Raw genomic sequence first — 17342 nt, 5'->3', positions numbered from 1 at the left:
CTTCTTTCCTTGCAGTGGAAGCATTATAGAGACCTCATGTCTTCTTTTCTCTCTGGACAGAAAAGTAGTTGGGGGAAGAGATAGGACTTTATCACACTGGGGAAAAGCCATGGAAAATCCTTATTGGGGATTGGACGGTCTGCATCAACTGTGCCAGCTTCTCTTTCAAATGCTGGGGGAATTGCTTAGCACAAGAGAGTCTTGCAAGAGGCTGGGTAACGTTGAGGGTTGTTTCCACCTGTTTATACTTTTACTAAATGTGGCGAACTCCAGGTTTGGTGACTAAAAAAGATTTTTATTTAGAAATATGTAGGAGTGCAATCAAACACACAATAGTTATTCAAACAGACACACCATTCAAAGCTAACTGGAATAGAGGTATGGAAATTGGATAGCAGAGGTTTAGGGTTGTAGAGGGAGTAAGATTTACCTGTCCTGAAGAGGAGACCATGCAAAGCCAGGTATGGCTCAGACAGCAGTGAGTGGAAAAGACACTGTACACAGAGGATAGTTGTGGGGCTGCTATCTATATTTGGAATCCTATCCTCAAGGAGTGCAAGGTGCTATCTTGCAATGCAAAGACCCTAGCCATAGAGCCATGGCAACTAAAACAGTGCCAAACTGCCTTATTTCTGCAGTGTGGTAGAGAAGCTGTGAAACAACAAGATTGTCGATGAAGTGTCAAACCCTTTGGGGTTGTTTTTTGTTGGTTTGTTTTTGAGCACAATACCATACAAAAAGCTGAGCCTCTTTTACCTCCAGTCATTTTGTAGGAGGGAATATCAGAAAAAAAGAACAAATTGTGGGATAGCAGATTCTTCTCTTTACGCTGGTAGTCTTATTTTCTCTCTCCCATTTTCATAACAACTTTTATTGTAGGTTGCTGCTGTTGTTGTTAGTAATTTAAAATGGAAGAAAGAACTGATTGGGAACTGGGAAGTGAGGTTGCCAATTTTTCAACCAGTCCCTTTAACTATGCCTTTTACAACCGCCTGGAGACTTTAGCAGGTGGTCATTTTGGTTTATCTCCAGGTTGTGAATCCTACTCATTAAACTGCTGTTATGGGCAACGGAACAAGCCAGAACATTTCCCCCTCTTCATTTGGTAATCCTCATTGCCACCCTCCCAAGACAACCTAGTCAATCAGTGACAGAAGAAAGGATGCCTTTGTTCACGTTTACAATCTAGTTACCTAGTCTGCAGAGGCCACTGCTTTCAAATTTATATATGAAAGGAAAACACATTTAAAAAAAAAGACTGCGGGGGAAAAATAAAAGAGGGAAACAAATCTTGCATTTGATTTCTATTTTTTCACTCTGCAAACTTTTTAAGGAGGAGACATGACTCTTTTGTTGTTGTCGTGGTGTGCTTTCAAGTGATTTCCAACTTACGTCAACCCTAAAGCAAACCTATCACGGGGTTTTCCTGGCAAGATTTCTTCAGAGGAGCTTTGCCATTCCCTTCCTCTGAGGCTGAGAGCATGTGACTTGCCCAAAGTGAGCTGGGATTTGAACCCTGGTCTCCCAGTGTCCTAGTCCAACACTCAAACCATTATACCATGCTGGCCAACAAACAAATAACTTTTTTACCCATCTGTTTTAAACAGTCATAGCTGTTCTACCCCCATGATTAATGTTTATTGATTACCGTGTTGTAATGGTTTAATTGTTGGGAGTTCTGTTGTAGCGATGGTTTTAATGGTTTGTTGTTCAGTTTGTTTTTAATGATATCATTAGCCACCTCAAGGACAACCTTTTTGGTGGAAAGGTGGGAAAGCAATATAAATATTATTCACAGAAGTATGCAAGTGTGGATGGACATATGCATGTATAAATAAATAAATAAATAAAATTTATTTAACTAATAGAGAAACCTGTTCTCTTCTGCATCTGGCCACTGTAGAAAACAACTGCAGTGGAGTCTATCAACTGTAAGGAACTGCTTTTTTCTTTTTTTAGCAAAGCAATTGATACCTTATCGGCATGTGTTAATGGAGGCAGCAGAGGATTTACTGTGTTTTTGACATGATTAAGTGGCACGACCCAATGCATTAGGGCTTCAGCTGCCAAAGAAATAGGAAGTCATGGTGCCTTTCCAAGCTCGTTTTTTAAAAAAATTCCAATCTCTGAATGCACACCTTTGTAACTGGGAAGCAATGAAGCTTTAAAAATAAATGCTGTGATTATTCGCAGCTGTGTAGAGCTGATAGGTGCCCAGTGAAAAATAAGCTGAAAAAAATTAATCAGGGATTTCGTGCCTGAAAATCCCATCAACATCCCTGTGACGGAAGATGAGAAGAAAGATGGGGGTGGAGAGAAGGTTATGCTGCCCTTTTGGGCTGTATTTTTCCTTTCCAGTTTTATTCACAATTGTGCACTGCTAAAGATGTGCAGTGAAAGGGCTTTTTAAAAATATATGCCCTTATAACCAAACCTGAGAGGGAAAGGCAGGTTCCAGGGAAAGAAGGCGAAGAAAGAAGTAGTAGAAGAGAAGAAAATGGATGGAACTATTTACAAACAAGTTCTGCAGTGTTAAATCCACCAGAGTTATAATATCACTAGATCAAGACACTTATGGAAGCAGCAGTACTCAGGTGGGAGGATTAATCATAAAACTAATTTATTGGAAAGGACAGATAGCATCAGGGCAATGGTTTGAGGAGTACATTGCATGCTGTGCACAAAAGGCAGACATTACTTTTCTGGAATAAGAGTCTAGGAGAGTTCCTTTTGAGACTACAGTTCCCAGAATCCCCTACCCAACTTGGCCATACTGCTTGAGGAGTTTTGGGAGCTGTAACCCCCAAATGTAACATTCCTAAATTTAGATGAAAATCCACTGTAGCTTGACCCTGGGGTTACCCATCATTTTGAATATGCCACAATGCCCATGGAGCAATATTGCTCACCTGGGGGCCCTAAAATGAAAATCCTTTGAAAAACAAAACAAAAGAAAAGGACCCTAGGGCAGGCTTTAGTAATAGACCCTATTGGATCCTCCTTAGCAGCCGTCCAAGGAAGCCAATTTCTGATGCCATCTCTATCACAACTTATTGGGAAGAGGGACGTACTGTACTGTATTATCTTTTTTTATCCAGTTCCAATCTAGAGGGGAAATGTGCTTCTCTTCATTGTCAACCATGCAAATACATCATCTGCCAGTAATACATTAGGTTATTCTGCTGCCCTTCATGGAAGAGGGCTACACTGATATTTTCTATACACTAACCACTCCAGTTCAAAAAAATATATATGAATTAGTTATGCACTCCAGCATATACAAGAGGGGGAAAAACTCTACATCTAACCAATTGTTTAAAAACAAATGCTGACAAAACCGTGGGACATTGCCATTGCAGGCTGATAGCTGGTGGATGGTATAATAACAATCTGGCAGATCCCAGGTTGGGGAAGACTCATGAATCTGGCCTGACCTGTGACTCTTCATGACAGGCTAAATTTGACCTGTTCTCTGAAGATGCCAGCCACAGATGCTGGTGAAACGTCAGGAATAAACTCTTCCAGAACATAGCCACGAAAAACCCACAAAAAACTATTGACCTGTTTAGTTTCTGCCTCCTGTGCACCTCAAAGACTGAGTCAACAACTGGCACAATTCCTTGTCTTTAAGATTAGTATAATCAGGGGTTTCTGCCAGATTTTTTACATCTAATCTCCCATTTTACTTCTACATGTATGTTCAGATGAACTAGTTGACTTCAACATGTCACCATTAGTAAACTTCCGTATCATCTGGTTACTTTATGCCTTGAGTCATCTCAAGATATTTGTTCATATGTGAGCTTTTTATATCACACCAGCAATCATTATACCGCAAGCAAGAGGGTCTGTGTCAAAAGAGGGAACTTCTTTGGGTCAATCTACACTGGGCTTCAATTATTCAGTTTACAGTGTTTTTATGTAAGTTACTTATCTCAACTCTTCAGTCAGAAAATAAACTACTAGACCACTCACACTGTGGAAAAATCATTTTAAAATACAATGACAAAAGAAGAACAAAAATAGTAGTATCATCATCACCATCACCATCCAGCACCTCCTAAACAGATTGAAAAACAAGTTTTAAAGAAGTCCTGAACTTAGACAGGAGAGACATAGGATGCAATGCCAGATGAGCCACTCTGGGGATGAAAACTGTGCAGCCTTCAGCCATATGCAAGTCAGAAAGGGGAGGCCTTGTGTGACCACAGCTGCCAAGCTAGTTGAGGCTCATGGCTTCTATGTCAGTGGGACTATTCCATGTTCCAGTCTGAACTTTAAAGAAGCAATCTATGATGCTGAACTGTCCTCCAAAAATAGGTTCAGCACCTTTGATAGCATCTTTATAATTAGGGCTTAAATTTGGAGCAGATTCATCACCATATGAGCATGGAAACTTCCAGCCACTTTCCCTATCTGTTTTCAAACCCATAATTGGAATATTGGAGGGGAAGGCAGTAAAAAGACCCTGAGAAGTATGCTTCCTGAAGGAGAGATCCCCAGTATATTTGTCCTTTGGGGAATGCATTTGAAACAGTTGAGAGCCAGAATGGTATAGTGGTTTCCACATTGGACTATGACTCTGGAGACCAAGGTCTGAATCTCCACTCATCTGTGGGAACCCACTGGGTGATCATAGACCAGCCACACTGTCTGGGCCTCAGAGAAAGGCAAAGGCAACTCCTTATCTGAACAAATCTTGCCACTGGCAGGTCCATTTTATTTTATTCTATTTTATGTACAGCACCATTTTATTTTATTTTATTTCATGTACAGCACTGTGTGAACCTATGACACTTTATAAATAAATAAATAAATAAATAAATAAATAATGAAAACACCATAATAGGTTTGCCTTAGGGTCACCATAAGTCGGAAATGACTTGAAAGTACACAACAACTTGGGGGGAAAAACCATAGAGTGAAACTGGGAACCTCATTTCTGGTTTGACCAAAAAAAGGGTGCAATCCACAAGAGTCCTGGGACTCTCCATGGCTGCTCACTCCTACAATAAGGTACATTCCACTTACAAAAAGTCTTTCTACCATTACCTAAATCTGTTGACTATTCCCAACATGGAACAAATTGTTAAATGGAGAGCCAATAATCATGAAAAGCATATTGATTCAAAGGGTCTATTATTCAAGTGAGGATTTGCTGTAGGATTCAAGCCCTATTTAGCAGCTGCCTCACTTACAAAGGCAGGGGCGCCTGGGGAAGACAATCTAAACATTCAGAAATATTCATAGCACTCACTCCAGGCCTAGGAATAGACCAAAGGAAATAAAAAGGATTAGGATGACTTGTGCTGGTGTTGTACTTTTCAGCAGTACTGGCTGGCAACTTCCACATCTATGGATCCCAAACTGTCTCTGGAGTTTAGCCTGGATTTTAAAGAGTTTCAACACATTGGATAGTTCTATTAAAGTTTGGAATGGATTCATCTCTACACTGATATGAAAGCCACTAGCCCCCAGCAGCATTTCTAAGGTGGTTCAAGGGGTGCAGATCACACCGGGTGATACCTCAGAGTGGGTCTTCCGGTGTAGAGTGCACCACCATGCCTCTCTACAGGTGGACTGGGATTCCCAGAGACTGAACAACCTGGGAAGGACAGGGCCCACCCACTTGGAGATGGTAAGGAAGCCAATAGGGATGCTATCAGAAAGCCATAGTACACCCATGGAAGCCTCTTCCTTCAACCAATGATGGCTGAACCCCTTTGGGATGGGCAAACAAGACTAGTAGACTGGGGCAACCTGAGACATGGACAGTCCTTTCCATGCCCTGATCCACCAGACATCAGCAAAGTAGGCTGGAGTCTTTCTCTTCCTTAGCAGCCTTGTCTACACCTGTGGGACCACTGGCCTGGAGGCTCCAAGCTCTGAGCATGCGCTACCATACTAGAGTGACACCAATCCTAGTAACACCATTGCGAGCAGCCACTGCTTTTCAGGTCTTTAGAGACAATTCTCCAAGGAAACAAAAATTTTAAACTTTTATTTTAATCCCTGGTTTTGAATTAAACTCCTTTTTTTGCAAACCATAGTTGCTCAGTTTTAATGGACTAGCAAACAATGGTTTGCTGAAATAAGAAAGTGAGGGAAATAGAGTATAGTAGTGATGAGAGGAACGTGTGAGCCTGCAGCATGCTCCCAGACTTCTAAACCAATTCTTGGAGAACCAGGAATGTTCATCTAGTGCAGTGGTTCCCAACCTGTGGGTCAGGACCCCTTTGGGGGTTGAATGACCCTTTCATGGGGGTCACCTAAGACCATTAGAAAACACCTATTTAATTACAGTTATGAAGTAGCAATGAAAATAATTTCATGGGTTTGGGTCACCACAACATGAGGAACTGTATTAAGGGGTCGCGGCATTAGGAAGGTTGGGAACCACTGATCTAGTGGGTTTATCATATTGCAAAATAAAATTACAAGCAAGTGTTGAGTGTATTCTAGGCTGGTTTATGAAGGTCAGCAATGAAGCCTGGCCAAAAGCCCAGGTGAGCTTAGGGCGCCTCTAGAACATTTCCCATAATGCTTTGCCTGGGTCCCCTGGTGGCTAGATTAAGACATCCTCATTGCACAAACTGATTTTAAAAGGGCTTCCTAAAGTTAGAAGGATTTCACAAGTTGTGGGAGAACAAGTGGGATTAATTTTCCAGTATGACCCTGTCATTAGGTCTTTTCTAACTCAACTGCATAAAAGCAACAGCTGATGACACAGAGGTGAGATGTTTGGCTGGTACTACCTGTACCTGCTTCCTTCTCCAGAGTAATAACTATTAGTTTTAAATTACAAGGAGCAGGCTCTTATTGCTCTGTCAGGATCATCTGATGGCTTTCCTTGTACTTTGTTGTCCTTGCTTGCTTACTAGCCACAGCCAATTGCCATTGCCTTGGCTTTCCTCCCACTAGTCCCATTCCAAAGCTCCCATTCTTAGAATTCTACAGAATAGATTCTTTCTTTGTACGAACGAAACATGGGACAAGATGCCTTGACATTTCTGAGATGCCAGATGAATCAAGGAATGGGTAGAGCAGAAAGCTGAGCTTTGTTGTCATCGGTGCCTTCAGTGTCTTCAGTCACTATGACCCAGTGCAGTAACTGAGACTTCTAGTTTATCTACACTCCTTGCACTGAACCACAGTCCAGTGTGGGGAGGAATGGATTAGACACTATGCAGACCAGTAAGACAAAATTCTGAACTACAGTTTATACACCTGATCCAGGGATATTGAGCATGACCAACATCAAGTTTTCTTTCTTAATGTGAATACATCTTTGCTTTTATACAGTATAGGCTTGGCATCAGCATCTATGAACAGTTATTGAAGGCCTGTAGGTACCAAGACCTGTTTATCTGCTTGGGTTTGTTTTGCTTTCCAGTGGCTGATTATTAAATGCCTTCCATTGTACACTTCCCACAGTGCTCTAGAGCAGCAATGTACCTGGGCATTGTGGGAAATTGAAAAAGACTGCTGCTTCACAGCTGCTCACTGCAGGCCATGGTATAATCTGCACTACTGCTGGTAACCTGCTTTTGGGGAGGGAGGGTTGTTTGTTGTTGTTATGTGTCTTTAAGTCATTTCAGACTTATGGCAACCCTAAGGTGAGTCTATCAAGATGTTTTCTTGGTAAGCTTCTTCAGAGGGGCTTTGCCATTATCATTCTCTGAGGCTGAGAGACTGTGACTTGCCTAATGTCACCCAGTGGGTTTCTATGGACCTGAACAGACAGACCAATATAAAGCTGCTTCGGGTCACTTTGGAGGTATGCTGTTTAAATGATGCATGCAAAGAGGCCGGAAGCCACACCAAAGTCATGGTCCTGTCCTAAGGACTGGAGTCCAGCTTTGGCGCAGCTTCTGGCCTCTTAAGATGTGTGTGTCATTTAAACAGCATACCTCCAAAGTGACCTGAAGCAGCTTTATTTTGGCCTGTCTGTTCAGGCCCTCAGTTACTGGATTTCTAATGGGGACCTGAAGGAGCACTTGATCAGGTCAGAGGGTTTCAGTCCAAATACCAGCTGTATCCTTACATTAGGATCCACTGTCAGTGCGAAAGAATTACTAGCCAGGTACAGATTTTATTACTACCATCCTTATTTCTGCAGACAGATCACCTTGTGAATTAAGAAATGGGTTCGTTGGCTCCTGAAATAATCATCATCATCATCATCATCATCATCATTCTTACCCACCCCACCCCCAGGATAAAACACAGAAACATAGGATTAAGACTACCATTACACATTCAAATCATCCAGACATAAAATTAAAAAATATACCAATTTAATAGTATTTATAATTTAATAAATATTGGGTAGGCCTGTTAGAAAAGATAGGCCTTTAATACTGTTTTAAATTCAGACAGCATATTTAGCTGTTGAATCTTTCCCAGCAGGTCATTCCTCAGTCTAGGAGCAGCCAGCAAAAAGGTCCAAAAAGGACAAATGCCAGTCTAGTCCTGTTCAGTTGAAGTAAATTACCACCAGAGTATATGGGAGCAGATTATACAGGAGGAGGCAATCTTGTAGGCAACCCGGATTCAAACCATATAGGGCTTTAGTGGTAATAAGCAACACTTTGTACTTTGCCTGAAAACTAACTGGTAGCAGTGGACCTGTTTTAATATTGGTATGAAATGCAACTGAGTGTGAAAGTTATAATCGTGCAAGCCATTGTTTTCCCTGTTACCATGTACAGATGTGAGAGCTGGACAATGAGGAAGGTGGATAGGAGGAAAATCAATTCATCTGAGATGTGGTGCTGGAGAAGAGTGCTGAGGATACCATGGATAGCCAAAAAGACAAACAAATGGGCCCTAGAACAGATCAAGCCTGAAATCTCCTTGAAAGCCAAGATGACAAAGTTGAGGCTGCCGTACTTTGGTCACGTCATGGAAAGGAATGACTCATTGGAAAAGACAATAATGCTAGGAAAGGTGGAGGGATGTAGAAAGAGAGGAAGACTGCATGCTAGATGGATGGATTTTGGGATATAAATTTACAGCAAAGCAGTGGAAAATAAGGAGTCTTGGAGATGTCTCATCCACAGGGTTGCCATGAATCAGGATAAACTCGAGGACAGTTAACAACAAATGCTCAGTCCTACATGTACTAGTGATGAAGGAAGGAATCCATTATCAGAAGTCACTACAGTGCTTCTTTTCCACATGCTGAAGAACCCCATTATTGCATGTATATAACAGCTGATGGTATATGAAAATACAGGACAAAGAAATCTTAAACTTGCAGAAATATGTGGCTAAAGCTCCCAGGTATTCATATGCTGAGATTTGAAGGCAAGATAAGTGTTGTTGTTTTTTAATCCCTTGCCTGGCAGACTTTACTGAATTTTAATTTGGAAACAGTTTAATTACGTTCTGGTAAAAGCCTTTTTTAAAACATATAATTGTAGGTTAAGATAATCATTCTTTCTTGTGGCATAGTTTTCACAATCAAAGTATAAGACTCAAGAGAATGCAAGGAAGAGGTAAACCTACTGACCTCACCAAGAGGATTTTGCATTTTGAATCTCTTTGGTGGTCTTGTTTTTAGCGTGTGGGTTTTTTTAATGCCTAAAGTGCTTTGGTTTGCCTTGAACTCTGCATCACATCCCACCCAAACTGGCAGATGTAGGTGTGGGTGTTTCACAAATTCACAGTGTGAACACACAAGCTCCCTCTTTGCCAGAAGAACAATAGGGTTAGACCAGTTGTGCATGCAGAGGTCAGAATGTTGAGTTACATCTAGAAGGTAATTTGGTGTGTAACTTGTTGGAAGGCATCTAAAGGTTAAATGTTTGTGTTAACTTTGTAGTCATTCCTCCACATTTGTGGCTTTGATTTTTGCAGATTTGATTATTCATGGATTTAATTAATATATTCTCCGCCAGCATGACTACACACACTTGATCTTAACCAAAAGGCTGAGAAGCATGATTCTGAGGTTGATGTCCACCAGATGTTGCACTGGAGGACTTAGAGTCATGGTGGCAAACCCATGGCACGTGTGCCCTCTCTGGCACATGATGCTGTCTCTATGGGCACATGGAGACAGTTGAAGGCACAAGAGAGTGGAGGGAGAGGAGGAATAGGTGTATGTCTGTTCCTCCTCTTTCCCTGCCCTCCCATGCCTTTAACTGTCTTCAGGGAAGTACTGCCCCGGAAGTCCCACCCCTGGAAGTTCCTCCCCACAGCTGGTGCAGGAATGCCATTGAGTTGAGCGCTCCATCTCTAAAAGGTTTGCCATCACTGGCAAACTGACCTAGAGATTCCTAGTGAGGACACTTCTCTAGGCATTTGTAGGTCCTCTAGGGCAATTCTATGGTCAACCTCTGGCAGATATTGATCACAGATTTGTGCTGGAGGACCTAGAGATTACTAGAGAGGTGTTATCTCAGGGGATTTTTTATTTGTGCTTTTCCCAATTTCATGGCAGTCCTGCACCCTTAACCCCAGTGAATGTGGAGGGCCCACTATATGTTTTTAAAAATTCATATAATGTATTATTTGTTATAGTTCTCACTACTTTTTCATTATGAGAGTCAGCATGGTGTAGTGGTATGAGTGTTGGACTATGACTTTGAGAGACAAGGATTTAAATCCCTGGAAGTATCTTTTGTGAACCACCTTGGTTCCATTTTAGGAGAAAGACGGCATACTGAATGAATGAATGACTGGTTCCCAATATCAGATGGCCTGAGAAGGACTGCACTTAGTGACCTTGGGCAAGTCACACACTCTAACCCATGGAAGAAGGTGATGATAAACCTCTTCTGAATAATAAATCTTGCTAAGAAAGCCCTACATCAGAGATGACTTGAAGACATATCATTACTACTACTGCTATTATTACTACTGTTCTTTCCTTATTTTTATTCCTATGGAGAATAGCATGAAATTTGAAAAAATATATATACTCAAAGTGCATTTTAAAAGCCCTAAAAAAGGAAATAAATTGTTACACATTACATCAAGAGAGAGAAAGACAGGGTGGAGTCATTCCCATTCATTATGTCACTTCTGAAATGTAAGATTCTTAGATCTCTGTTACCCACCCACCCTCCAAAAACACCTAATGACAGCTAACTGTGTTACTTGTGACTTGCTACTCCTGGAAGAGGGATTATTTTGCACCTCATGATATCATCAGAAGCACTTTCTAACAGATACTTGTGATGCTCCCATGATCTCATTCCAGAGATTTCTTCAAGGATCTGCACAGACAGACATTGTCTGAATGGCTGGGCGGCTGCTGGAGGAGACTCATCGTATTGTGTACAGATGTAGGATTCTTTGCCGAGAATGAAGCTTAGGAGAAACCAGTTTATGGGTTTTTTATCTGCAGCATAAGCTGGTATGTTTCCGATGTCAATGTCATTCTCACTATCCCTGAAGCAGTCTCTGGGGGCTGCCTATTCTGAAACAAATGCTCCTCTTATTTTTATTATCTTTCACAAATAAATCTGCGAATCTGTATTTAAATTAACAGTCATGCCATTCTTTAAGAATGTTTGGAAAGATTTAAATGTCCACTTAAAATTGGGGTAGGGGTGGAGGCAGAACAGGAGAAGCAAGAATGAGACATAAAATAAGCATTTAATGTACTGAATTAATTGCAAAAGTGGAGGAAATCTGCATTGGCCATTTATCGCAGGGAGGATGGTGAGGATGGCCTTCGCTGAAGATACTTAGATCAGATTGCAGTTGATGGCTCACTAGCAACCAAGGGAAGAAGTCACATTTTACCATTTTTAAACACTACTACATCTAGGGTAAACAGACGTCCTCCTTTTCCAGGACATGTCCTAAATGCCAACGTTTTGTCCAGGAGGAATTCCAAAAAGTCCTCCATTTTGAGCATGACTATAAAGCATGGATGTATATTTGTATTAGAGCTTTTAGCTTTTAACTTGTAACATCCTATGTTTTTCTTGAATGTACTACATTTTACGGTGTTTTGTCCTACTTTGCAGTTATGACATTTGATCACTCTGACTACATCACAGTTTCTGCCCTGGGAGGATGAGATATTCCTCATGTAAGGTAGTGGTGATGATGATGATGATGATGATGATGATGATGATGATGATGATGATGATGATGATACGCAAGATCCTCTGCTGGATTCTGACAGTGATGACACTGAAGCACCATGGAAGCAGAAGGAAAGTCAGTCTTTGAGTCAGTCAGCCTGGCTTGGCACAGTTAACTCAACACCTGACTTTTCTTTAAAAAGATGGCTGCCCAAGATAGCAGGTAAACAGCACTGGCATTCAGTCTACCTTTTGGCTGATCCATTACATGATCCAACAGTCTTAAGTGGATGGGCTGATCCATCACATGATCCAACAGTCTTTAAAAGTTTTTTTACAAGCCTGACCTGCCAAGTTCACAAGTACTTTCTCTGGAGAGTCAGCATAATTTTTATGGCACAAGACGTTCCTAATTCAGGTTGATCCAATTGCAGTGGCATTTTGGTAAATGACGTGGGACATGCCTGTGCTGGAGATTTTTCATTTGACCAAACATTTGATCACTGAGTGACTATACAGAAAGGCTTTTAAGAAGGTGCAAGTGTGGTGTTATTTAATTGCACTTGCCATAGTTTTCAGTGTTTTATACTGTTTTAAAGTATTTATGTGCTTACAGAGTAGTTTATTCGGTTGTTTGTTTAAAACCTTGTTTAGTGCTAATATTTAATTCATCTGCCTTGTTTTAATTAATGCCATGAGCCACTTTAAGTCCCATTTGGGAGAAATTTGTGTAAATAAATAAATAAATAAATAAGGTCTTGAAACATAATTCAGGATCATGTTATTTTATCTATATTTAGGTGGAATAAGTCGTCTTTGAGTGACATGAGGACATCATAGTGTAGTGGTTTGAAAGTTGGACTATGACTCTAGAGACCCCGATTCAAATCTGGCTCAGCCATGTAAGCCCACTGGCTGACTTTGGGCAAGTCACACTCTCTCAGCCTCAGAGGGTGGCAATGGCAATTGCAAACCCCCTCTAAAGAAACTTTCCAAGAAAACCCCATGATAGGTTTGCCTCATCTTAAGTCATAAATGACTTGAAGGCACAGAACAACAACAACAACAAGTGACATTGAGTGGTCTCTAAGTTACTGCTGTGCCCTATGTTCTTCAGAAAGCAGTCTGTCTATTTTTCCAACAGGAGTTGGCAAAGGAAGGATCTGGAGCTGCATGTGTGACCCTCAAGGCTGTTTTGGCAGCTCCCAACAGCACCACCACCATCCTGGACTGCATTTTTCTTGGCTCAATACCAGCAACTGTCCTTTCCTTTAAGGCTCCAAAAGTAGAGATTTACAATTTCAATAGACTACAGGGCCCTTTTGCACCGTTTCACTAGTTATGAGATCCTATTCAGTAGTTATGAACAGAATGAGCCAAACAATTTTGTAACTTTTGGGATTCACGTTGACTGTTGAGAATAGGCAAATATACCCTCCAAACTTATCTTTTTGAGCCTCGGAGTGCCCCAACTAAAGATCCAAACAATTTTGTAACTTTTGAGATTCACGTTGACTATTGAGAATAGCCAAATATACCCTCCAAACCCATCTTTTTGAGCCTGGGAGTGCCCTAACCAAACACTTTCCAAAGCACTGCAGATCAGGATACTTGGAAATGATGTCTGGAGTGCTCTCCCAGTTGTGGGGCTCACTGAGAGACGCAGTTGTGGTAGAAGCTCTCCAAATGTCTGCTCTCAGGGTGACCTACAAGTACAGGAGTACCGCAGACATCATTTGCCAGCAGCGTCTTGATCTGCAGCACCTTAGAAGACCTTTGTTTGGGGTGCTGCACGCTGAAAATGTAACTTTGGGGAAGGCTGGCATTGTCAGACACAGCCAGAATGACATCTGACAATATAGGATTTCTGCCACCAGTTTTTCAAAATCAGAAATGGTCTTCCAGACATACCTGGTTTGGGAGGCTGTTGTTTTTTGGGCAACTTGTATGGAACCTAGGGGCCAAAAAAACAAACAACAAAACATTCCCTAGTGCCACTGAAGTTGTCCACTCCTGATTCACAAAGAGCAAGGTGACCTTTGTAATTATATCGTTATACTTTCTGCCTTTCCATAAATACATTTGATCAAAAGAGAGCACGATCAGGCCTCCTTCCAATATATTTAATCATTATGGGAATATATTTCTCCTGGCTAAATATGCAGCTCCAACAGTCTCCAGATGCTGTTTCTGCATCACTCACTAGAAACTGAAACCTGCTGCCCATCCTGCAACTTGCTGACATCAAGCTGAAGTCAAACAGCCATAGTCAGCACTGTAAAACTGAATGCACTCTGTATGACTCATGAGATTTGTTGGGTATTTCCACAAACTTTCTTAGAAGCTTTATGCCACTTGTTGACTGTACCGCTGTAACACTGCATAGTTTGTGTGTGACTATGTCTCTGTGTGTAAAATATAATTTTATACAGAACATTCAGAACATTATTTTACAAAATCCCCAAACATTGACAGAGTTTTCACCATCATCGCAATGGGCTTCATGTCTCTGATCAAAAAGTGCAGAACTGGGGAATGCGAGGCCTTCCAGATGATGTTGGATTGTATTTCCCATCAGCCCCAACCAGCCTTGCCAGTAGTGAGAGATGGTGGAAACTCTAGTGCAAGCAGCACATGGAAGAACTCAGGTTCCCCAGCCCCCTGATTGGTTTTATGCTAGTCATTGTTGTGGGGACACTGATGCTTCATTTCACATCAGAAATAGGAAACATGTGGCCCACCAGATGTTGTTAGACTACAGTTGCCATACATTTGGTGATTTCGTTTGTATACTGAAACTGGATCCCTGTTGTTGGTGTGAATTCTGTTGTGGAAGACTATGCTGGCATGTGCCCATGCACACACTCCCTGAATGCAAGGCTGTGGTGGCGTTTCCCTGGCTTCTGTGGTTGTGTCTGACATTTTCCCAACTATTTGCACTATTTACTTGTGTGTTTTACAATTCCCAGTTTCCTAGTTAATGGGCTGGTTAGTTATTACTATATCGATACAGACATTTGATCGGGTTCTGTGGGCCGCTGGCAAAACAATCATAACACACAAATACAATATAAAACAACATAAACTATTCAAACTAAAACACAGTTAAAATACAGATTATACACAGAGAGGGCCCAGATCATAAAACATAAACTGTTTTATAGGCCAGGTTCCAAAACACACTGCAGAAATGATCCAGTTTGAGACTGCTTTAACTGCCTTGGCTCAGTGCTAGGGAATCCTGGGAACTGTAGTTTATTGTGGTACCAGAGCTCTCTGACAAAGAAGGCTAAATGTCTCACAAAACTACAGCTCCCAGAATTTCCTAGCACTGAGCCAAGGCAGTTGAAGCGGTCTCAAATTGGATTATTTCTGCAGTGTGTTTTGGACCCTGGTGGCTAATTCACCTAATGCCAAATAGGAAAATGGGCACAGGAGAATTTGTCTGGGAAGCATGTTCCATAAGGGCTTGGGGTGGTGCTTATGGGTGAAAGCTTTTGTCTTGTATTCTGGTTCCAAACCATCAGATGTTTAAACCAGGAGGGCGAAAGTGTCCTGCTGCAGGCTTCCCATCAGCAACTGGCCAGCAACTGTGTGAACAGTGTTTGTATAGACAGGCTTTTGATCTGGTTCAGTATGGCTCTGTTTTCCATAGCAAGTTAGTTTTCCAACTTTGTCAAGTGAGTTACTTTTCAAACACTGTAAGAAGTCACTAAAACAAATAACCTTTTTAAAAATAACTTTCCAAGCTCTGCTACTAATGCAGCAGGGGTGTAACATTAAACGTGACAAAGCAAAAGTATAGCATTGCTCAATGAAGCCTGTGTAACCCCAGAAATGGATTACCCTTAAATGCTGGATGGATTGTGCTACTACTTTCTCCTTGCTACGCGTACATTCTGGAACTCGCTAGCCTTAGTTGCAACACCAGCGTGTGTGTATGTATTGCCCTTCTCAGGTTACAGTTTCTATATTTGACAAGACGAACTCCAGGCACAAGCTTATGCCGCAGGTAGTTTTTCTTGCAACAAAATTAATTTGCAAGAGCATACTGGAATTTCTTGCGTTTAGTGTGGAGTGTGGGTGGGGAATATGTGATCCTTTCGATACATCAGGATCTCAACTCCAAGTATCCCTTGCCATTGGGATCTGAGGGCTAGGGCTCCTGGGAGCTTTACAGGGAAGGGGGCACAATTACTCTGGCCTTCCAGAAGTTGTTGGACTGCACATCCCATCAGCCCTAGCCAGTGGGTACTCCAATATCTAGATGACCTCATGATTCCCACCTTTCCCTTAGTATTATTGTCCTAAGAACAAATACAGTCTGGATATAGAGCCAATGATCTCAGTAGTCTTCCCTTCACATATGGGCTTACAACTTAAAATACTTAGGATTTAAGTTACATTTTCAGAGAGGGTTTCCTCGGTAGTCAGTCCCATGCTTTCCCCTGCTGAAAATGGCCAGGTGGGCCCCTCTTTGTTGTCCTTTTCCATTGGCAAGACTCTGGCAGTTAAGGAAACCATTTCTTCTGTTTATGTGTTTTAATTATCTTTCGAACATATGCTAGCAGCACCAGTGCCATTTTTATACTATTGCACACTCAAAATTCCACTGTTCATTCAGGAATAGCAACCACATTCTCCCCATTAGTGTGTTCACCCTTCCCCAAAAGGAATGGTTAAGAAGGAAGACTACAAGCGGCAGATGTCCAATGCTAGGGCCTATCACATGGTGATTTTGGATTTAATGGGACAGAAAGTCAGAAATGGGGAAACGCTGATCACCCAAATGCCTCAATAGGTCCATACTTCATATGCCTAGATGCCTATAGTTTTCTTCAATATAATTGGCACCTATACAGGTCTTTTTGTCTGCTAGATAAACTGATAGCCTAGATTTAGGAGCCAAGGTGGCAGGAGAGACAATAGAGGTTTGGGCCACAATACCATCCTTGGCCAAACCCATATTGAGTGTGGCCAACAATTCTGTGTTATTCCTTTTGGACTTGTTCACTAGTCTCTGCTTTTAGATCAAAGAGCTGGACAATATGCAAAAGAAAAGGTATGACATTCACCCAGATTTTTGTTGGAGGTTTTAGAAGTGTTATGCAGCTCCAGCTTGCATGGTGAGAGTGTATTAACCAGACTGAGAAAGCAATGTACTTATTTCCAGATATCATTTGACAACAGAACACATGAACTCCAAAGTAAGATTGGCTGGAAGCTAGTTCCATATGGCATGGCCTTTTCTCAGTGAAGTAGATATGAGATGAGGAGGGTGGATGCGCCCTCTTTTGA

The 17342-nt window shown here is 41.5% G+C and overlaps 1 long non-coding RNA gene across 3 annotated transcripts in view; it reads left to right on the top strand.

The window, feature by feature from the left end:
- LOC121924754 overlaps positions 1-12793 on the top strand; it is a 61202-nt gene extending 48409 nt beyond the window's left edge. The window contains exons 1-3 of one of the 3 annotated variants that reach the window (XR_006102707.1): positions 7086-7194; positions 11210-11365; positions 11985-12793. This is a non-coding gene — a long non-coding RNA (uncharacterized LOC121924754). Of the gene's footprint in view, positions 1-7085; positions 7195-7286; positions 7346-11209; positions 11366-11984 lie in introns of those variants that run through there. The other 2 variants (XR_006102708.1, XR_006102709.1) reach the window with 2 other exon arrangements.
- The last annotated feature ends 4549 nt before the right edge of the window (positions 12794-17342 follow it).

Source organism: Sceloporus undulatus, chromosome 3, assembly GCF_019175285.1.
Source record: "Sceloporus undulatus isolate JIND9_A2432 ecotype Alabama chromosome 3, SceUnd_v1.1, whole genome shotgun sequence".
Classification (NCBI taxonomy): domain Eukaryota; kingdom Metazoa; phylum Chordata; class Lepidosauria; order Squamata; family Phrynosomatidae; genus Sceloporus; species Sceloporus undulatus.
Note: the sequence above shows the minus strand (reverse complement) of the source record. Positions and strands in the feature narration are given on the sequence as shown.